Source organism: Heteronotia binoei, chromosome 8 (assembly GCF_032191835.1).
Source record: "Heteronotia binoei isolate CCM8104 ecotype False Entrance Well chromosome 8, APGP_CSIRO_Hbin_v1, whole genome shotgun sequence".
Taxonomy (NCBI): Eukaryota; Metazoa; Chordata; class Lepidosauria; order Squamata; family Gekkonidae; genus Heteronotia; species Heteronotia binoei.
This window is the reverse complement of record NC_083230.1, coordinates 125,118,796-125,140,935: the sequence shown is the minus strand read 5'-3', so window position 1 is coordinate 125,140,935 and position 22,140 is coordinate 125,118,796. Positions and strand designations below refer to the sequence as shown.

At 48.5% G+C, this 22,140-nt stretch overlaps 1 long non-coding RNA gene across 1 annotated transcript in view; it reads right to left on the bottom strand.

The window, feature by feature from the left end:
* Window positions 1-9,079: 9,079 nt before the first annotated feature.
* Window positions 9,080-22,140, bottom strand: part of LOC132575936 (uncharacterized) — a 106,471-nt gene continuing 93,410 nt past the window's right edge. Inside the window, exons 3-5 of the long non-coding RNA XR_009555715.1 lie at window positions 17,194-17,250; window positions 14,545-14,616; window positions 9,080-9,162 (exon numbers count right to left, since the gene is read on the bottom strand). This is a non-coding gene — a long non-coding RNA (uncharacterized LOC132575936). The remainder of the gene's footprint in view (window positions 9,163-14,544; window positions 14,617-17,193; window positions 17,251-22,140) is intronic.

Below are 22,140 nucleotides of genomic sequence, written 5' to 3'. Positions count from 1 at the left end.
ACCCGGTTCTCCCAGATAAGAGAGCTCTGGCTGACCCAAGGCCATTCCAGCAGGTGCAAGCGGAGCAGTGGGGAATCAAACCCGGTTCTCCCAGATAAGAGAGCTGTGGCTGACCCAAGGCCATTCCAGCAGCTGCAAGTGGAGGAGTGGGGACTCAAACCCGGTTCTCCCAGATAAGAGAGCTCTGGCTGACTCAAGGCCATTCCAGCAGGTGCAAGTGGAGGAGTGGGGAGTCAAACCCGGTTCTCCCAGATAAGAGAGCTCTGGCTGACCCAAGGCCATTCCAGCAGGTGCAAGTGGAGGAGTGGGGACTCAAGCCCGGTTCTCCCAGATAAGAGAGCTCTGGCTGACTCAAGGCCATTCCAGCAGGTGCAAGTGGAGGAGTGGGGAATCAAACCCGGTTCTCCCAGATAAGAGAGCTCTGGCTGACCCAAGGCCATTCCAGCAGGTGCAAGTGGAGGAGTGGGGACTCAAACCCAGTTCTCCCAGATAAGAGAGCTCTGGCTGACTCAAGGCCATTCCAGCAGCTGCAAGTGGAGGAGTGGGGAATCAAACCCGGTTCTCCCAGATAAGAGAGCTCTGGCTGACCCAAGGCCATTCCAGCAGGTGCAAGCGGAGCAGTGGGGAATCAAACCCGGTTCTCCCAGATAAGAGAGCTCTGGCTGACCCAGGTGCAAGTGGAGGAGTGGGAATCAAACCCGGTTCTCCCAGATAAGAGTCTGTGCACTTAACCACCACACCAAACCAGTTCTCTGTCTCCAAACCCTGTGTCTGCAGAAAAACTAGGTACTTACCTCTGAATCTACATCTTTATTTTGTAAAAACACTCCAAGCAGGTATCTAATGAAATTGTTAAACACAATAACCAACTGCTTAAAAATATTAGCAAAAAAATACCCCTCTGATTTAAAACAGGAGCGATGAAACCTGTGCGGAAGCATACATTTCAAGACTTCCCCTCCTCTACACGTGCATAAAAGCAGATGGGAACAGAGTGGGCTTCAAGATGGACCCTGAGATGGAGATGCCAGGTAAACCTAAGGTTGCCACCTCCAGCCTAAGAAATACCTTGAGTTTTGGGGGTGAGGCCTATGCTGGGGAGAATCTAGGGAGGGTGTTGACCTACCATCTAAAGAAGAAGACTGTAGATTTATAGCCTGCCCTTCTCTCTGAATCAGTCTCAGACTGGCTAACAATCTCCTTTATCTTCTTCCCCCACAACAGACACCCTGTGAGTTGGGTGGGGCTGAGAGAGCTCTTCCAGAAGCTGCCCTTTCGTGGACAATTCCTGCAATAGCTATGGTTGACCCAAGGCCCTTCTAGCAGGTGCAAGTGGAGGAGTGGGGAATCAAAACTGGTTCTCCCAGGTAAGAGTCCACACACTTAACCACTACACCAAACTGGCTCTCTAACTGCAACGTGGTTTTAATTTGAATAAATGGGTTTTAACTTTGGAACAGGTCTCTCTCTCTCTCTCTCTCTCTCTCTCTCAATTTATGGGGTTCTTCTCCCACACCCTTACTGAACCCAGTGGGAATGGGAGTCCTAGAAAAGTCACTATACTCCAAAAATCCCCTAAAAATAACTTCATTCAGTCGCATTTTTGTTGTTGTTGTTCAGTCGCACAGTCGTGTCCGACTCTTTGCGACCCCATGGACAAAGTCATGCCAGGCCCTCCTGTCTTCCACCATCCTCCGAAGTCTGCTCAAATTCGTGTTGGTTACATCAGTAACACTATCCAGCCATCTCCTCTTTTGCCATCCCCTTCTTCTTTTGCCTTCTGTCTTTCCCAACATCAGGGTCTTCTCCAGGGAGTGCTCCCTTCTCATTTGGTGGCCAAAGTATTTGAGCTTCAGCATCTGACCTTCCAGGGAACAGTCAGGATTGATTCCCCTTAGGACTGACTGACTGGATCTTCTTGCAGTCCAAGGGACTCTCAAGAGTCTTCTCCAGGGAGTGCTCCCTTCTCCTTTGGTGGCCAAAGTATTTCAGCTTCAGCTTCAGCATCCGACCTTCCAGGGAACAGTCTGGGTTGATTTCCCTTAGGACTGACTGATTGGATCTTCTTGCAGTCCAAGGGACTCTCAAGATTCTTCTCCAGTGAGTGCTCCCTTCTCATTGGGTGGCCAAAGTATTTGAGCTTCAGCATCTGACCTTCCAGGGAACAGTCAGGATTGATTCCCCTTAGGACTGACTGATTGGATCTTCTTGCAGTCCAAGGGATTCAAGATTCTTCTCCAGTGAGTGCTCCCTTCTCATTGGGTGGCCAAAGTATTTGAGCTTCAGCTTCAGCATCCGACCTTCCAGGGAACAGTCTGGGTTGATTTCCCTTAGGACTGACTGATTGGATCTTCTTGCAGTCCAAGGGACTCTCAAGATTCTTCTCCAGTGAGTGCTCCCTTCTCATTGGGTGGCCAAAGGATTTGAGCTTCAGCTTCAGCATCTGACCCTCCCAGGGAAAAGCCAGGGTGGATTTCCGTTAGGACTGACTGATTTGGTCTTCTTGCAGTCCAAGGGACTCTCAAGAGTCTTCTCCAGCACCACAGCTCAAAAGCATCTGTTCTTCTGCGCTCAGCCTTCCTTATGGTCCAACTCTCACAGCCATAGATTACTACTGGGAATACCTTCGCTTTGACTATACGGACTTTTGTTGGCAGGGTGATGTCTCTCCTTTTTATTATACTGCCCAGGTTCGCCATAGCTGTCCTCCCAAGGAGCAAGCGTCTTTTAATGTCATGGCTACAGTCACCATCTGCAGTGATCTTGGATCCCAGAAATGTGAAGTCACATTTCTCAGTCACATGGGGGGTGTCCAATTTGGCACCCCAAGAAGGCTGGCGCCCTAAGCAGTCACCCAGTTTGCCCATAGCGGGGCCAGCCCTGGGTCCAGGAGACGCTTCGTCCTGTCAAGACCGCCTCCAGCTCCTCTGCCGCAAACTGACTCCCTGCAGTCGTAAGAGCGGAAGAGTCGACCACAAGGCAAGATTTTGCAAAGCAGACCTGATAATCCCCAAATTGGGATGGGAGCGGCGTTTATTCCAAACGTGCGTCTTCGTATCCGTCTTTCTTCTTTGGCATTAAGAATTCTACTCCACCCAGCCTCGGAGCTCATTCAGAGATAATGACAGAAAAGGAGAATTGAATGAGCCTGCCGATTTCCGAGAGGTGGCGGTTCGTGAATCAACAGCACTTAACGGAGCGCATCAATTTCCAGCCATTTGTTGGATAAGAAACGTTCCTTCGCTTTATTGGGGGGGTTTAAAAGAAAACCACCCAAATGGCACATTGTTATTTCGAAAACCGCTTCTCGTATGAACATTTTTATAAAGGAACGCAATTGCATGGCATCCCAGGAACGAGAGCAGGGGTGGCCAAACTCCAGCTCTGAAGCCACATGTGGATCTTTCACACGTATTGTGGGCCCGCAAAGACCCCGCTGCCCTGGCGGCCGGCTTGGAGAAAGCATTTCTCGCTTTAATCGACCAAATGCAAATAGAAATTGACCAAAAATTCCCTAACAATAACATCACTCGGTCACACGGGGGTGTCCAATTTAAGAAGGATGCAGACAAGCTGGAACAGGTCCAGAGGAGGGCGACGAAGATGGTGAGGGGTCTGGAGACCAAGTCCTATGAGGGAAGGTTGAAGGAGCTGGGCGTGTTTATCCTGAAGAGGGCGACAAAGATGGTGAGGGGTCTGGAGACCAAGGCCTATGAGGAAAGGTTGAAGGAGCTGGGCATGTTTAGCCTGAAGAGCGCGACGAAGATGGTGAGGGGTCTGGAGACCAAGGCCTATGAGGAAAGGTTGAAGGAGCTGGGCATGTTTAGCCTGGAGAGAAGGCAGATGAGAGGTGATAGGATCGCCATCTTCAAGTACTTGAAGGGCTGTCATCTAGAGGATGGTGTGGAATTGTTTTCTGTGGCCCCGGAAGGTAGGACCAGAACCAATAGGAAGAAATTAAATCAAAAGAGTTTCCAGCTCAACATTAGGAAGAACTTTCTGACCATAAGAGTGATTCTTCAGTGAAACAGGCTTCCTCGGGAGGTGGTGGGCTCTCCTTCCTTGGAGGTTTTTCAACAGAGGTTAGATGGCCATCTGACAGCAATGAAGAACCTGTGAATTTAGGGGGAGTTTGTGAGTTTCCTGCATTGTGCAGAGGTTGGACTAGATGACCCTGGAGGTCCCTTCCAACTCTATGATTCTATGATTCGAAGCTGGAAGGGATCCAAAGGAGGGTGACAAAGATGGTGAGGGGTCTGGAGACCAAGTCCTATGAAGAAAGGTTAAAGGAGCTGGGCATGTTTAGCCTGGAGAGGAGGTGGCTGAGAGGTGATATGATCACCATCTTCAAGGACTTGAAGGGCTGTCCTATAGAGGATGGTGTGGAATTGTTTTCTGTGGCCCCGGAAGGTAGGACCAGAACCAATGGGTTGAAATTAAATCAAAAGAGTTCAACATTAGGAAGAACTTCCTGACCATTAGAGCGATTCCTCAGTGGAACAGGCTTCCTCGGGAAGTGGTGGGCTTTCCTTCCTTGGAGATTTTCAAACAGAGGCTAGATGGCCATCTGACAGCAATGAAAATCCTATGAATTTAGGAGGAGTTTATAAGTTTCCTGCATTGTGCAGGGGTTGGACAAGATGACCCTAGAGGTCCCTTCCAACTCTATGGTTCTATGATTCTAAGGCTGGTGCCCTAGTTTGTCCATGGCAGGGCCAGCCCTGTGTCCTGAAGATGCCAGTTTGCCTGTGGCAGGGCCAGCGCTGGGCCCAGAGAGCCAGTTTGGTGTAGCGGTTAAGTGTGTGGACTCTTATCTGGGAGAACTGGGTTTGATTCCCCACTCCTCCACTTGCGGCTGCTGGAATGGCCTTGGGTTAGCCATAGCTCTCTCAGGAGTTGTCCTTGAAAGGGCAGCTGCTGTGAGAGCCCTCTCAGCCCCACCCACCTCACAGGGTGTCTGTTGTGGGGGAGGAAGGTAAAAGAGATTGCCAATGGCCCAACCAGTCCAACATTCTGTGTCACAGAAGAACATAAGAGAAGCCATGCTGGATCAGGCCAGTGGCCCATCCAGTCCAACACTGTGTCACATAAGAACTTAAGAAAAGCCATGTTGGATCAGGCCAGTGGTTCCTCCAGTCCAACACTCTGTGTCACATAAGAACATAAGAGAAGCCATGTTGGATCAGGCCAATGGCCCCTCCAGTGCAACACTCTGTGTCACATAAAAACATAAGAGGAGCCATGTTGGATCAGGCCAGTGGTTCCTCCAGTCCAACACTCTGTGTCACAGAAGAACATAAGAGAAGCCATGCTGGATCAGGCCAATGGCCCATCCAGTCCAACACTCTGTGTCACAGAAGAACATAAGAGAAGCCATGCTGGATCAGGCCAGTGGCCCATCCAGTCCAACACTCTGTGTCACATAAAAACATAAGAGGAGCCATGTTGGATCAGGCCAGTGGTTCCTCCAGTCCAACACTCTGTGTCACATAAGAACATAAGAGAAGCCATGTTGGATCAGGCCAATAGCCCCTCCAGTCCAATGCTCTGTGTCACATAAGACCATAAGAGAAACCATGTTGGATCAGGCCAGTGGTTCCTCCAGTCCAACACTCTGTGTCACAGAAGAACATAAGAGAAGCCATGTTGGATCAGGCCAATGGCCCATCCAGTCCAACACTCTGTGTCATATAAGAACATCAGAGAAGCCATGTTGGACCAGGCCAATGGCCCCTCCAGCCCAACACTCTGTGTCACATAAGAGAAACCATGTTGGATCAGGCCAGTGGCCCATCCAGGCATATAATTCGGAAATCTATTCTTAAGACATGGATTGAAATAAAGAAAACATTTTATACAAAGGTACCCTATTGGGTATCACCAGTTGAAGCCTCTGTACACCCCAATACATATAACTGGGACTATAACTACAATTATGGCACGTTATTAGACAACGCTCATAATTTAAGACTAACGGAGGACAACATCCAGGTAGATTGGTGGACCATGATGCAAATTAACTCTAAATTCCAAGTCGATAAAGCAACAGGGTTCTATAGTAAACTAAACGAATTGGATACGATAATGCAAGATGAGCAGAAACTTATTTCAAAAATATATAATTGGATGTTACAGGAAAAAATGCAAGATGAATCAATTAAGGAGAGCTGGATAAAATGGCTTCAAGATTTTGGCTACAATATTGAACTGAAGGAATGGGACGAAATCTGGCGACAGAATATACGGCTAACCAAATCAACTATATATAAAGAAAACCTCTACAAGATGGCGTACCGATGGTACCTAACCCCAGCCCGATTGGCCAAGATCTACACGAGATACTCTAACAAATGTTGGAAATGTGGCAAAATTAAAGGCACGCTCTACCACATATGGTGGCAGTGCAGCTACGCAAAAAAATTTTGGGTCCAAATATATGATTGGTGTCAGAAAATTTTTAAATCAAGCCTCCCTCATACCCCCGAATTATACTTATTGAGTATTGTTTAAAGGGCAAATGCCTAAGACCATCAAGCAATTGCTGTTACATGTAATTACTGCGGCTAGATTATTATATGCCCAATATTGGAAGGTCCCCAAATTACCTGACAAAAATGATTTCTGTTCAAGATTTTAGAAGCTGCTGAGTTAGATATGTTAACCACGAGATTAAGGGGGGGAAACCTTCAGGATCGTCAAAAAATTTGGGATCCACTGTATTCATGGATTAATAATATGGGAATCGACACGAGAAATTTGAAATGGTGTTGTATACGTACCCCCTCAGCTCAGGGGATGGGTAAAAGATTCTGACTGTAATGACTGATGACAGTATATATATTTTTTTATTTGTATATATGTGTTATACAATAAAACATATTGTACAGTGAAAAAAAAAGAGAAGCCATGTTGGATCACGCCCCATCCAGTCCAACACTCTGCGTCACACAGTGGCCAAATTTTTTATATATATATATACACACTGTGGCTAATGGACCTCTGCTCCATATTTTTATCCAACCCCCTCTTGAATTTTATTGTATTTTATGGATGGTTTTTAAGTTTTATAACCTGGATGTCGTGTTTTTATTGGTTGTTAGCCGCCCGATGCCATTACGGAGGGTGGGGGGTGGGGCTATAAATTTAATAAATAAATAAATAATATGCAAATGAGTTCCTGCTGGGCTTTTCTACCAAACAAAGCCCTGGGAAAGGCAACCTCCAAGGAATACCAGGGACAAGATGCAGAGGTAGGCAACAGCAAACACCTCCGAAATGTCTGGTGCCTTAAAAAGAAGTCTAGCTCAGCACCTAGTGGTGCATAATGCTAAAAGAGCTAGCACTTCTGGCTGCCAGACAATCTTAGGATCTCCTGGCTACATGACGCACGCTGCCATGTGATAATTAATTCATAAATTGGAGACTGGAACCTTGGACTCTCGGATCCTAATGCAAAACTCTAACTGCTGCTATGTACATACATACTCGGGTCTGGACAAACTGTTGATTGACCCAGTATGCTTTCAAAGGACCATAGGAAGACTTTTCCACTCACAGCAAGCCCTGGAAGTCCGGCTCCCAAGTTCTCCCTGTCAGCAAAAGAAAAAAGAAAAGAAAATCATCGCTCTGAAATGATGCTAAGTTCAGAAGAACGGACTGTGTCAAAACCTGCTCGGACCAAGGGAGGCCAACGGGAGGCTGAGGCAGTGGTAAAATCAGATGTTACAGGACTGCAAGCAGCCTGGACAGATTCTCACTCAAATCAATGAGAGAGGGAGAGATGGCCTCAGCCAACCAAACACAGGTCCAAGATCATTATTAAGAACATAAGAGAAGACTTGTTGGATCAGGGCAATGGCCCATCCAGTCCAACACCTCTGTAAATACAGTGGCAAAAAACCCTCAGGTGCCATCAAGAGGTCCACCAGTGGGGCAGAACTCCAGAAGTCACTGTGGCCCCATGAAGCACCAAGAAACAGAGAGAAGAAGAAGATATTGGATTTATATCCCACCCTCACTCCAAAGAGTCTCAGAACGGCTCACAATCTCCTTTCCCTTCCTATCCACAGCAGGCACCCTGTGAGGTAGATGAAGATATGGATTTATATCCCGCCCTCCACTCCGAAGAGTCTCAGAGCGGCTCACAATCTCCTTTCCCTTCCTCCCTCACAGCAGACGCCCTGTGAGGTAGGTGGGGCTGAGAGAGCTTTTACAGCAGCTGCCCTTTCAAGGACAGAGTCTCAGAGTGGCTCACAATCTCCTTTACCTTCCTCCCCCACAGCAGACACCCTGTGAGGTGGGTGGGGCTGGAGAGGGCTCTCACAGCAGCTGCCCTTTCAAGGACAACCTCTGCCAAGGCCCATGCTAGCAGGTGCAAGTGGAGGAGTGGGGAGCATCACTGCCCCAGACAGAGAGTTCCAACAATACGCCATGGCAAATAGCCACTGATGGACCTCTGCTCCAGATGCTTATCCAATCCCCTCTTGAAGCTTCCTGTGCTTGCAGCCGCCACCTCCTGTGGCAGTGAATTCCACGTGTTAATCACCCTTTGGGTGAAGAAGGATTTCCTTTTATCCGTTCTAACCCGACCGCTCGGCAATTTCACGGAGCGCCCACGAGTTCTTGCATTGTGAGCAAGGGAGGAAAAGTCCTTCTTTCCCTGCCTTCCGTATCCCACGCGTCACCTGTCATGCACTCTGAACAGATAAGGATTGGTTCATGGCCTTGTCATTACTTCACTTTGTTGGGTTTGGGGTTGCTAGGCTCCAGGGTTTGGGCATTCTCAAAATCTGGGAGTGGAACATGGGGAGGGGAGGGACCTCAGAAGGTAAGGTGCTATACAGCCCACCCTCTCAAAGCAGCCATTTCCCCTCAGAGGAATTGATCTCTGCAGTCTGGAGATCGACTGTAATTCTTGGGGGGGGGGTGTGTCTCCAGGGCCCACCTGGAAATTGGCAACCCAAGCTTGTTCAAGCCACACAACATCTGCAGAGGAATTGGAACCTGCGCAGGACTGTCATTTACTAAGCACAATGCTCCATGTAGCCCCAATCCAGGCCGCCGTGTGAACCCCTGCACCCTTGTACTGACCTTCTGGCCCACTGGACCTCGTGTGCCGAAGAGCCCCATGGCGCCTTTCACTCCGGCCTCTCCTTTCACACCCTAAAAGGAGAAAGAAAAGAAGGAAAGGTGTCAAGCATCGGTATTTCGAATAATCAAGCCGGTTTGGTGTAATGGTTAAGAGTGCGGACACTTATCTGGGAGAACCGGGTTTGATTCCCCACTCCTCCACTTGCACCTGCTAAGCATGGCCTTGGGTCAGACATAGCTCTGGCAGAGGTTGTCCTTGAAAGCGCAGCTGCTGTGAGAGCCCTCCCAGCCCCACCCACCTCACAGGGTGTCTGTTGTTGGGGAGGAAGGTAAAGGAGATTGTGAGCCGCTCTGAGACTCTTCGAGTGGAGGGTGGGATATAAATCCAATATCTTCATCTACCTCACAGGGTGTCTGTTGTGGGGGGGGGAAGGTAAAGGAGATTGTGAGCCGCTCTGAGTCTCTTGAGGGCAGATATAAATCCAATATTATAATAATAATAATAATAATAATAATAATAATAATAATAATAATAATAATAATAATAATAATAATAATAATAATAATAATGTTTTATTTATATCCCGCCCTCCCCGCCGAGGGAGGCTCAGGGCAGCTAACAAGACACGGTGTGTACCATGATTATAATACCTCACATCTAATTATTATATAATGATAATACCTTCATCTACCTCACAGGGTGTCTGTTGTGGGAGAGGAAGGTAAAGGAGATTGTGAGTAGGGATGTGCATTCGGTTCGGCCGAACCGTATTTACAGCCGAATCACCATTGATTCGGCTGAATACGGAATAGGCTGCAGCCGATCCCTATAGGCGCCCATTATACGGCAGCCGAATACGGCTTGCCGTATACTTCCGAATGGCTATTTGGAAGTATACGGCTGTCAATTCAAAAGGCGAGAAAGTAGCTTCTGCAGCCTCAAAGGAGCTGCTTGCCTACTTTCCCGCCTTTAGTTGCCTTTTCCCGCCTCTCCCATAGCCTCCCTGGGATCAGGGAGTGGGGGAGGGGAAGAGGGAAGAGGGCCCCAGCAGCCAATCCAAAGCATGCATTTGCAAAATGCATTGCAAATGCATGCTTTGCAGGGCTTTTTTAAGGAGTCTTCCTTCCTGGCTGGACTCCTCCATTGCTGCTTGCTGTGTGTGAGAGATTGTGCTGCTGCTGGCTGACCCTTGGCTTCAGCTGCTGCCTGCTGCTCTCTCACTCAGCCTTACCAGACTTCCCTGGACTAGAAAAGACAAAGGTAAGACAGTCTTGGGGTTCTTGTTTTTATTTATTGTTGGTAAAAGGACTTTTTAAGACTTAGAGTCCCTTTACTTATCCAGATTTGGGTGGTGGTGGTGGTGGGGTAGCTTATTTGGGGTTAGGGGTTTCTGCTTGGGGAGGGAGCCTGGGGTGGGGGTTTTGCCAATTTGCCCATATCTTAATTTAGTGAGAGGACTTTTAAAAGTGCAGTGTCCTTTTACTTCTCCTGATTTGGGTGGCTTGGATTTCTTGGGGTTAGGGTGAAGGGTTTTTTTGGGGGGGAGGGGTTGGCAAAGTTCCTGTATTGTTAAAAGTTAATTTTTTTACTGTTTTAAAAGTATTCAGTGTTTGATTTGTTGCTGCTGTGTTGTGCTGCTGACTGTTTTAAAAGTATTCAGTGTTTGATTTGTTGCTGCTGTGTTGTGCTGCTGCTGTTACTCTTCTCTTCGGGTTCTTGGGGGGTGCTTTGGCCTAATTTCCATTGTTTAAAAGGCCACTTTTGTCCCCCTTTTCCTGGTTCTGGTTTTAGGGGGGGTGTTGTTGACTGATTTGGCCTGAGCTTTCTTATTGGTGAAAAGGCCATTTTTTAACACTTGAGTTGCTTGGCCTTTTCTCCTGTTGTCCCTTTTCTTGGTTTGGGGGTGGGGGTGTTGTTGACTTATTTGGCCTGAGCTTTCTTGTTGGTGAAAAGGCCACTTTTTTAACACTTGGCCTTTTGTGATTCTGCTGGTTTTGTTTTGGTTTTTTTAAATTACCTCTGGTTGGTGTGGGGGTTGGCGAGGGTGTGTGTGGGCTGGGTCACTTTCTTGTTTTTATAGAGTAGATTGTGTGTTCTGTGGCAGGGAAGCTGGCACCTGGGTGAGAGACCCAGAACCAGCAGGCTTGTTGTGGTTGGCCAGCTCTCCCCATGTTTTTTGGGGCAGGGCTGGAGAGCTGGCATCTGTAGATTGTGTGTTCTGTGGCAGGGAAGCTGGCACCTGGGTGAGAGACCCAGAACCAGCAGGCTTGTTGTGGTTGGCCAGCTCTTCCTATGTTCTTTGGGGCAGGGCTGGAGAGCTGGCATCTGTAGATTAATAATAATAATAATAATAAATTTATTTTTGTATCCCGCCCTCCCCCGCCAAAGGCAGGCTCATTGTGTGTTCTGTGGCAGGGAAGCTGGCACCTGGGTGAGAGACCCAGAACCAGCAGGCTTGTTGTGGTTGGCCAGCTCTTCCTGTGTTGTTTGGGACAGGGCTGGAGAGCTGGCATCTGTAGATTGTGTGTTCTGTGGCAGGGAAGCTGGCACCTGGGTGAGAGACCCAGAACCAGCAGGCTTGTTGTGGTTGGCCAGCTCTCCCCATGTTGTTTGGGGCAGGGCTGGAGAGCTGGCATCTGTAGATTGTGTGTTCTGTGGCAGGGAAGCTGGCACCTGGGTGAGAGACCCAGAACAGGCAGGCTTGTTGTGGTTGGCCAGCTCTCCCCGTGTTGTTTGGGGGCAGGGCTGGAGAGCTGGCATCTGGGTTTGCTGCAGCCAGGTCTGCAGAGCAGACCTTGAGCAGATTGTGTTTTGTGTGGCAGTGACGTTGGCAACTGGGTTTACATGGTTCCAGGCCTGCAGGGTTCATAGAGTAGATAGAGGGATGTAGTGCATTTGGGTCCTATAGAGATTCTCTGATGTGAAGTTAGGTTTGGCTTTGGGTGCCCCAGGAATTGGACGCCCTGGTCCAATTTTTTTTTGGCCTTGTGGGTTTTGTGTGGGACAGTGCCCTGAAGATGCAAAGCAGTTTGGGGGGCTCTCCTCAAAACCCCCTGCTCCCCAGAGCCACTTTTCCCACGACAATTACAGTGAGGAAGTGGCTAATTGGGCCTTTCCCCATCATTGTTGGCAATGGGCCTTTTGGGGAGCCCAAAGACAGGGACCCCCTGGCCCAATCTTTTTGGGACTTGGGGGGGTTGGACGGGAGAGTCCCCTGCAGGTCCCCTGCAAATTTGGGGGCTCTCCCCTCAAAACCCCCTGCCCCCCAGTAGCCTATAATTATGCCTTATGTTGCCATTGATTTCAATGGCCCATAGGGTATAATGATGGAATAGGGGGCACCCTCTTTGGGTGCCCCTGGAATGGGATCCCCCTGGCCCAATCTTTTTGGGACTTGGGGGGGTTGGAGGGGAGAGTCCCCTGCAAATTGGGGGCTCTCCCTCAAACCCCCTCCCCTCCATGCGGCTTCAAATATACCCTATTTGCCATTGATATCAATGGCCCATAGGGTATAATAGGGGCGTATATTCGGTAATAGCCGTGCATCTACCGTATATGCGGCTATTCCGAATGTGGTATTCAGGAGTATACGGGATTCCGAATTTTTCCCCCCCCGTATACTTCCGAATCCGTTGTAAAACCGAATTTTTTTTTTTTTTTGCACATCCCTAATTGTGAGCCGCTCTGAGACTCTGGCTTCTCTTATGTTCTTATGTGACACAGAGTGTTGGACTGGATGGGCCATTGGCATGATCCAACATGGCTTCTCTTATGTACTTATGTGACACAGAGTGCTGGACTGGAAGGGCCACTGGCCTGATCCAACATGGCTTCTCTTATGTTCTTATGTGACACACAGTGTTGTACTGGATGGGCCACTGGCCTGATCCAACATGGCTTCTCTTATGTTCTTATGTGACACAGAGTGCTGGAATGGAAGGGCCACTGGCCTGATCCAACATGGCTTCTCTTATGTTCTTATGTGACACAGAGTGTTGGACTGGATGGGCCGTTGGCCTGATCCAACATGGCTTCTCTTATGTTCTTATGTGACACAGAGTGTTGGACTGGATGGGCCGTTGGCCTGATCCAACATGGCTTCTCTTATGTTCTCATGTTCTTATGAGTAGAAGTTCCCATGTTAGAAAGGGAAGGACTTATGCGTAACGGACTGACTTTTAGCCTGGTCATGGTCAGTTCATAGTTGTGAGATGTTACTCAGGTTTCGGCATGTAGGCTTTTGGGTTTTTCTTCTCTCTTCCTTTGTTTTAGAGTTCAGTGTAGCCAAGTCTCCATCTTGGAGTAACCAGTAATTAGAAAGATGTAGCTTAATCAGTTGGGCTGTTTTATTGCTTTATTCCTCAAGGGAACCCTCCCCAATATCTTAGTAAACTTACTTTTTAGCTCATTTACACTCCAAGGCTTCTGTTTATTTTTACTTTGTCTGAATTGACTCCCCAAAGTACAGAAGGGCAATGCTGGACAAATATTTGCGGGAGGAAAAAAAAATCAAGGCAATCTGAGTATTAAAATTAATTCGAGAAGTTCCCCGCAAAACCAGACCACTTGGGTCTGTAACATTTCTTCCTGAGCTTAAAGGACAAGAAGATCTACACAAGAAGAAGAAGAAGAAATTGGATTTATACTCTGCCCTTCACTCTGAATCTCAGAGTCTCAGAGCAGTTTACAATCTTTACCTCCTCCCCCACAACAGATACTTGTGGGGTAAGGGGGGCTGAGAGAGCTCTGACAGAAGCTGCCCTTTCAAGGACAACTCCTATGAGAGCTATGGCTGACCCAAGGCCATTCCAGCAGTTGCAAGTGAAGGAGTGGAGAATCAAACCCAGTTTTCCCAGATAAGAGAGCTATGGCTGACCCAAGGCCATTCCAGCAGCTGCAAGTGGAGGAGTGGGGAATCAAACCGGTTCTCCCAGATAAGAGAGCTATGGCTAACCAAGGCCATTCCAGCAGGTGCAAGTGGAGAGTGGGGAATCAACCCCGTTCTCCCAGATAAGAGAGCTCTGGCCTGACCCAAGGCCATTCCAGCAGGTGCAAGTGGAGAGTGGGGAATCAAACCCGGTTCTCCAGATAAGAGAGCTCTGGCTGACCCAAGGCCATTCCAGCAGCTGCAAGTGGAGGAGTGGGAATCAAACCCGGTTCTCCCAGATAAGAGAGTCTGGCTGACCCAAGGCCATTCCAGCAGGTGCAAGTGGAGAGTGGGGAATCAAACCGGTTTCTCCAGATAAGAGAGCTCTGGCTGACCCAAGGCCATTCCAGCAGCTGCAAGTGGAGGAGTGGGGAATCAAACCCCGGTTCTCCCAGATAAGAGAGCTATGGCTAACCCAAGGCCATTCCAGCAGGTGCAAGTGGAGGAGTGGGGAATCCAACCCGGTTCTCCCAAATAAGAGTCCAAGCACTTAATTACTGCACCAGACTAATGAAACCCTGGGTACCTTTTCTCCCGCAGGTCCATCCTCTCCTTTCTCGCCTTTGTCACCATCAAATCCTGAAGGGCCTCTTTCACCCTACGAGCAACAAAGATCATCTGTTCAGTTACATGCATCCCCCAACTTTATTAAATCGCTTCCCATTTTCTGCATTTTAAAAAAATTAATTCTGAAGCCATCCATTATTTTATTTATTTACTTCTTTTAGACCCTGCGTTACTTCCCAATGGGGGACCCCAAACTGGCTTCCATCCTCCCTTCCATTTTATGCTCCCACCAACCCTGTGAGGGAGGTCAGGCGCTGTGTGTGTGACTGGCCCAAGGACACCCGCCAGCTTCCATGGCAGAGTAAGAGATTGGCAACCTGGGTCTCCCATTTCCTAGGATGGGGTGGCAAACATGCTTTCGATTTAGATGTTTGAGAGCTGCAAGACAGGAAGGAAGGAAGGAAGGAAGGAAGGAAGGAAGGAAGGAAGGAAGGAAGGAAGGAAGGAAGGAAGGAAGGAAGGAAGGAAGGAAGGAAGGAAAGAAGAAGGAAGGAAAGAAGGGAGGAGGGAGGGGGAGGGAGGGAGAGAGGGAGGGAGGGAGAGAGGGAGGGAGGGAGGGAGGAAGGGAGGAAGGAAGGAAGGAAGGAAGGAAGGAAGGAAGGAAGGAAGGAAGGGAGGGAGGGAGGGAGGGGAGGAAGGGAGGGAAGAAGGAAGAGAAGAAGGAAGGGAGGGAGGAGGGAGAGAGGGAGGAAGGAAGGGAGGGAGGAAGGAAGAAAGGAAGGGAGGGAAGGATGGAGGAAGGGAGGGACGGAGGAAGGAAGAAAGGGAGGGAGGGAGGTGGGGATGGGAGGGAGGAAGGAAGGAAGGGGGAGGGAGGAAGGGAGGGAGGGATGGAGGAAGGAAGGGAGGGAGGGAGGAAGGGTGGGAGGAAGGAAGGAAGGAAGGAAGGAAGGGAGGGAGGGAGGGAAGGAGGGGAGGAAGGAAGGAAGGGAGGGAAGAAGGAAGGAAGAAAGGAAGGCAGGTAGGGAGGAAGGGAGGGGAGGGAAGAAGGAAGGAAGAAAGGAAGGGAGGGAGGGAGGAAGAAGGAAGGAAGGAAGGAAAGGAAGGAAGGAAGGAGGAGGGAGAGGGAGGGAGGGAGGGAGGAATGAAGGAAGGGAGGGGAGTGAGGAAGGAAGGGAGGGAGGAAGTGAGGAAAAATAGATTGGGGGGAGGAGGAGGGAGAGGTGGAAAGAAAACTACTTTAAATGCATCCTCCAACCCCTGGCTGCTTGGCTTGGAGAAGTGATTGAAAGAGAGAACCGCCTTTCTCCAAGCCAGCCAACAGGGCAGTGGGGGCTTTGAGAGCCACATAAGAGCCACATGTAGCTTCTGAGCCCGCAGTTTGTCTACCCCTGTCCTGAGCCGAATCTCAAACCACAACATCGCTGTGCGGCTGTGTAATGTGCCAGTGAGATCCACTTACGGCAGCCCTGCAGGGTTTTCGAGGCAAGAGATGTTCAAAGGTGATTTGCCTTGCCTGCCTCTGCAGAGCAGCCCTGGACTCCCTCCTTGGTGGTCTCCCATTCAGTATTGACGAAGACCGACCCTGCTTCTCTTCCAAGATCTGGGGATGAGATGCGGTTAACCTGGAGCATCCAAGTCAGGGGCACTCCACATCACACCAGCTCAGCCATAATTACATTAACAATGACGGGGTGGCCAAACTGCGGCTCAGGAGCCGCATGGGGCTCTTTCACACATATTGCGTGGCTCTTGAAGACCCCACTGCCCTGTCAGCTGGCTTGGAGAAGACATTTTTCTCTTTAAATCATTCCTCCCAAGTCAAGCCAGCCATTGGCTTCGAGGATGCATTTAAAGTTAAAGTGGCTTTCTTTCCACCTCTTTCTCCCCCCTCATCATCTATTTTCCTTCCTTCCTTCCTTCCCTCCCTTCCTCCCTCCCTCCCTCCCTCCCTTGTGGCTCTCAAACATCTATTTATTCCATGTGGCTCTTCTGTTAGGGGTTTGGCCACCCCTAAACTATGATCAGAGAGCCTCATGGCACAGAGTGGTAAAGCTGCAGCACTGCGGTCAGAGCCCTCTGCTCATGACCTGAGTTCGATCCCAGTGGAAGCTGGGGTTCAGGTTGACTCAGCCTCCCATCCTTCCAAGGTCAGTCAAAGGAGTCCCCAGCTGCTGGGGGGGGGGGAACGTAGAGGACTGGGGAAGGCAAGGGCAAACCACCCCATAAAAAGTCTGCCCGTGAAAACATGAAAGCAATGTCACCCCAGAGTCGGAAACGACTGGCGCTTGTGCAGGGGACCTTTCCTTTTCCTTTTTTAAAACTGTGATCAAGCCTTACCCACCACTAATTCACCCTCCCTCTCCAGCTTTTGTATGGGCTGGATTCTTCTCATAAGCAACCTTTAATATTTATTTATTTCAATTGTCTGTTGTGATTTTATATTGTGAGCCGCCCTGAGCCTGCCTCGGTGGGGAGGTTGGGATAGAAATCCAATCGATAAACAACCTCTGGGGCCAGTTTTTAGCTCGGACCACTGAAAATCACAATTTCCTCATCACTCTGTCCAGAAGCAACGTTTCATGGACACAACATGCCTCCTACGACAGTGCAGAAGGGGAAACGCCGTCCTTCGAGGGGAAAGCAACGGAGACCTGACGCCACTGACCTGCTCTCCTTTGCTGCCTTTATAGCCCTGAGGTCCAAAGATCGTCATGGGGTCTCCCTGCGGTACAGGCATGGAACAGAGGAAGACTTGAGATTATGAGTACGCATCGGGTAAGTGCTGAGTCAGATAATAACTGCTGCCAAACTCAACAGAATCATAGAGTCGGAAGGGACCTCCAGTGTTGTCTAGTCCAACCCCCTGCACAATGCAGGAACTCACAAAGACCTCCCCCTAAATTCACAGGATCTGCATTGGTATCAGATGGCCATCTAGCCTCTGTTTAAAAACCTCCAATGAAGGTGTGTGTGTGTGTGTGTGTATACACACACACACACACATCTCCATCTGTCTGTCTGTCTGTCTGTCTGTCTGTCTGTCTGTCTGTCTGTCTGTCTATCTATCTATCTATCTATCTATCTATCTATCTATCTATCTATCTATCTATCTATCTATCCATCCATCCATCCATCCACCCACCCACCCACCCACCCATCTGGCTTTTTTGTAGAAAACACCCAGTGGGAACTTATTTGCATTTTAGAAATGCAAATACCTGTTCCACTGCCGGATGTGTTCCCCCTCAAAAAAGCCGTGGGTGGGTGGTGTGGGTGTGTCTGTCTGTCTCTCTAAAATACATTGCAGGGTATATAGAACAGAAAAAATAAGTATTTCTCCCCAACATCCCCTTCATTGTAGTTTTTAAGACATTTTCTGTAGGATACAATGGTCCTTACTTCAAATACTTTGGAATTCACATATCATAACTAATCTCTTTTGCAACGGCATTACTTATTTAATCATTATTGCATATTCTATGTTATATATTTCATCACTTCTACAATACCGGCTGTAACTTTTAATATATCAAAGCTTTAAAAATTCTATTATATAGCTCACATAAAAGATAAAGAAGATATTTTTGCTCAAAATTCACTTCCTCAGACATTTGTATTGAAAACTCATTGTCACACTGCTTCTGCATCACAAAACATTTATATGCATAGCAACACATTCCAACAACACGCTTCAAAGGAATCGGCTTCCTTCCTTGTCAGGTTTCTTCATGGTCCAGCTAACACACCATACGTAGGAATGGGGAATCCTGCAATACGAATTATCTCGAACAAGATTTCCAAGGTATAAGCTTTTGAGAACCAAAACTCCCTTTGTCAGATCTGACAAAAACTTCTGACTCTTGAAAGCTTATATGCTGGAAATCTGTTGGGTGCTACTAAGATTTTACTGGCGCTCAAATCTTGCTTTTCAATAGCACAGCAACACAGCAAACTACCTGAAATCACATTATTTGAGAGAACGTCTTTCAGCTTTATATCTCCTTGCCTGTCCCCCCCCGCCCCACCCCCGGCCCTCCCACCGGCCACAGTTCAGTGTGATGCAGAAATGGAACAAAGTCACTTACAACTGTTTAGATCAGGATGGACAAACTGTGGCTTGGGAGCTATACTTGGCTCTTTCACATACATTGTGTGGTTCTTGAAGCCCCCACTGCCCTGCTGGCTGGCTTGGAAAAGGCATTTCTCTCTTCAAATCACTTAGAACCATAGAATCATAGCGTTGGAAGGGACCTCTAGGGTCATCTAGTCCAACCCCCTGCACAATGCAGGAAATTCACAAACACCTCCCCCTAAATTCACAGGATCTTCACTGCTGCCAGATGGTCATCCAGTCTCTGTTGAAAAACCTCCAAGGAAGGAGAGCCCACCACCTCCCGAGGAAGCCTGTTCCACTGAGGAACTGCTCTAACGGTCAGGAAGTTCTTCCTAATGTTGAGCCGGAAACTCTTTTGATTTAATTTCAACCCATTGGTTCTGGTCCTACCTTCCGGGGACACAGAAAACAATTCCGCACCATCCTCTATATGACAGCCCTTCAAGTACTTGAAGATGGTGATCCTATCACCTCTCAGCCGCCTCCTGTCCAGGCTAAACATGCCCAGCTCCTTCAACCTTTCCTCATAGGACTTGGTCTCCAGACCCCTCAACATCTTCGTCGCCCTCCTCTGGACCCGTTCCAGCTTGTCTATATCCTTCTTAAATTAAACTAAACACAATACTCCAGGTGAGGTCTTGCCAGAGTAGAGTAAAGCGATTCCATTAAATCACGTGATCTGGACACTAGACTTCTCCAAGCCAAGCCAGCCAGCGGCTTGGAGAAATGCATTTAAAGTTAAAGTTGCTTTCTTTCCACCTCTCTCTCTCCCCTCCTACATCAGGGGTGTGTGACCTAATACACAAAGAAGTTCCTGCTACAAAAAAAAAAAAGCCCTGATAAAAAAAAATAAAACCTAAGACACACTTCCTTTGGTGGAAGTTTTATTTGAACTGTAGCCACAGTTTCACTACACCGCGTAGTGACCTTCCAAGAATCCCAATAGGCAAGAAAGTTTCTAGTCATCTATAAGGAGAAAAGCTGGGCGGGGGGGTGGAGGGGTGGAGGAGGAATTCTTGCACCACATAGGGTTGCCAACCTCCATGGTATAGAATACGATCCGAGAGAGGTCACTATAATGGATAACACAACAAGAAATGCAAGCTAGTGACCAATTTACTAAGAAATATATAGAAACCAGTCCAAACGTCCAAAACATGTACATTCAAGTCCCAACGTAGTGTGGTGACAAGACAATCGATTAAGTACTTGTTTCTTTCCAGTCTTCATCAGACCTGGGACCAATATTGATTCAATTCTATAGATTCTTTACACAATTTTCAAAAAAGAGGGACGCAGAGCGTCTCCAGCAGCGATCTCACATCGGCTGCAGCTCAGCATGAGGCTTCTTGCGCATAGGGTTGCCGACACACAGGGTTGCCAACCTCCACGGTACGGCTGGAGATCTCCTGGGACTACGACTGATCTCCGGGTGACATAAATCAGTTCACCTGGACCAAACGGCCACTTTGGAAGGTGGACTCTAGGGCCTTATACCCAACTGACGGCCCTCCCCAAACCCCACCGCCCCAGGCTTGCGCCCCTGCCCCCGCAAATCTCGAAGTCTTTTCCAACCCAGAGATGCCAACCCTGACTCAGAAAGGTGGTGAGCAAGGGAAGCAAGGGGAGGAGGACTCACCACCCCCAGAGCGGATGGGATAAGAACATAAGAACATAAGAGAAGCCATGTTGGATCAGGCCAACAGCCCATCCAGTCCAACACTCTGTGTCACATAAGAACATAAGAGAAGCCATGTTGGATCAGGCCAACGGCCCATCCAGTCCAACACTCTGTGTCACATAAGAACATAAGAGAGGCCATGTTGGATCAGGCCAATGGCCCATCCAGTCCAACACTCTGTGTCACATAAGAACATAAGAGAAGCCATGCTGGATCAGGCCAGTGGCCCATCCAGTCCAGCACTCTGTGTCACATAAGAACATAAGAGAAGCCATGTTGGATCAGGCCAACGGCCCATCCAGTCCAACACTCTGTGTCACATAAGAACATAAGAGAAGCCATGCTGGATCAGGCCAGTGGCCCATCCAGTCCAGCACTCTGTGTCACATAAGAACATAAGAGAAGCCATGTTGGATCAGGCCAATGGCCCCTCCAGTCCAACACTCTGTGTCACATAAGAACATAAGAGAAGCCATGTTGGATCAGGCCAGTGGCCCATCCAGTCCAACACTCTGTGTCACATAAGAACATAAGAGAAGCCATGTTGGATCAGGCCAGTGGCCCATCCAGTCCAACACTCTGTGTCACAGAAGAACATAAGAGAAGCCTTGTTGGATCAGGCCAGTGGCCCATCCAGTCCAACACTCTGTGTCACATAAGAGAAACCATGTTGGATCAGGCCAGTGGCCCATCCAGTCCAACACTCTGTGTCACAGAAGAACGTAAGAGAAGCCATGTTGGATCAGGCCAACGGCCCATCCATTCCAACACTCGGTGTCACAGAAGAACATAAGACAAGCCTTGTTGGATCAGGCCAATGGCCCATCCAGTCCAACACTCTGTGTCACATAAGAACATAAGAGAAGCCATGTTGGATCAGGCCAGTGGCCCATCCAGTCCAACACTCTGTGTCACAGAAGAACATAAGAGAAGCCTTGTTGGATCAGGCCAGTGGCCCATCCAGTCCAACACTCTGTGTCACAGAAGAACATAAGAGAAGCCATGTTGGATCAGGCCAGTGGCCCATCCAGTCCAACACTCTGTGTCACAGAAGAACATAAGAGAAGCCTTGTTGGATCAGGCCAGTGGCCCATCCAGTCCAACACTCTGTGTCACATAAGAGAAACCATGTTGGATCAGGCCAGTGGCCCATCCAGTCCAACACTCTGTGTCACAGAAGAACGTAAGAGAAGCCATGTTGGATCAGGCCAACGGCCCATCCATTCCAACACTCAGTGTCACAGAAGAACATAAGAGAAGCCTTGTTGGATCAGGCCAATGGCCCCTCCAGTCCAACACTCTGTGTCACATAAGAACATCAGAGAAGCCATGTTGGATCAGGCCAATGGCCCATCTAGTCCAACACTCTGTGTCACATAAGAACATAAGAGAAGCCATGCTGGATCAGGCCAATGGCCCATCCAGTCCAACACTCTGTGTCACATAAGAACACAAGAGAAGCCATGTTGGATCAGGCCAATGGCCCATCCAGTCCAACACTCTGTGTCACAGAAGAACATAAGAGAACCCATGTTGGATCAGGCCAATGGCCCATCCAGTCCAACACTCTGTGTCACACAGTGGCAAAAAAATTTATATATACACACACACTGTGGCTAATAGCCACTGATCTAAACCCCTCTTGAAGGTGGCTATACTTGTGGCCGCCACCACCTCCTGTGGCAGTGAATGAATGAATGAATGAACTTTATTACAGTCATAGACCAATATAAAAACTACGACACATCATATAAAACCCTCTTAAAATACCTAAGATAGTATAAAATACCCTCCTAAAAAACATAAAATACTTGAAC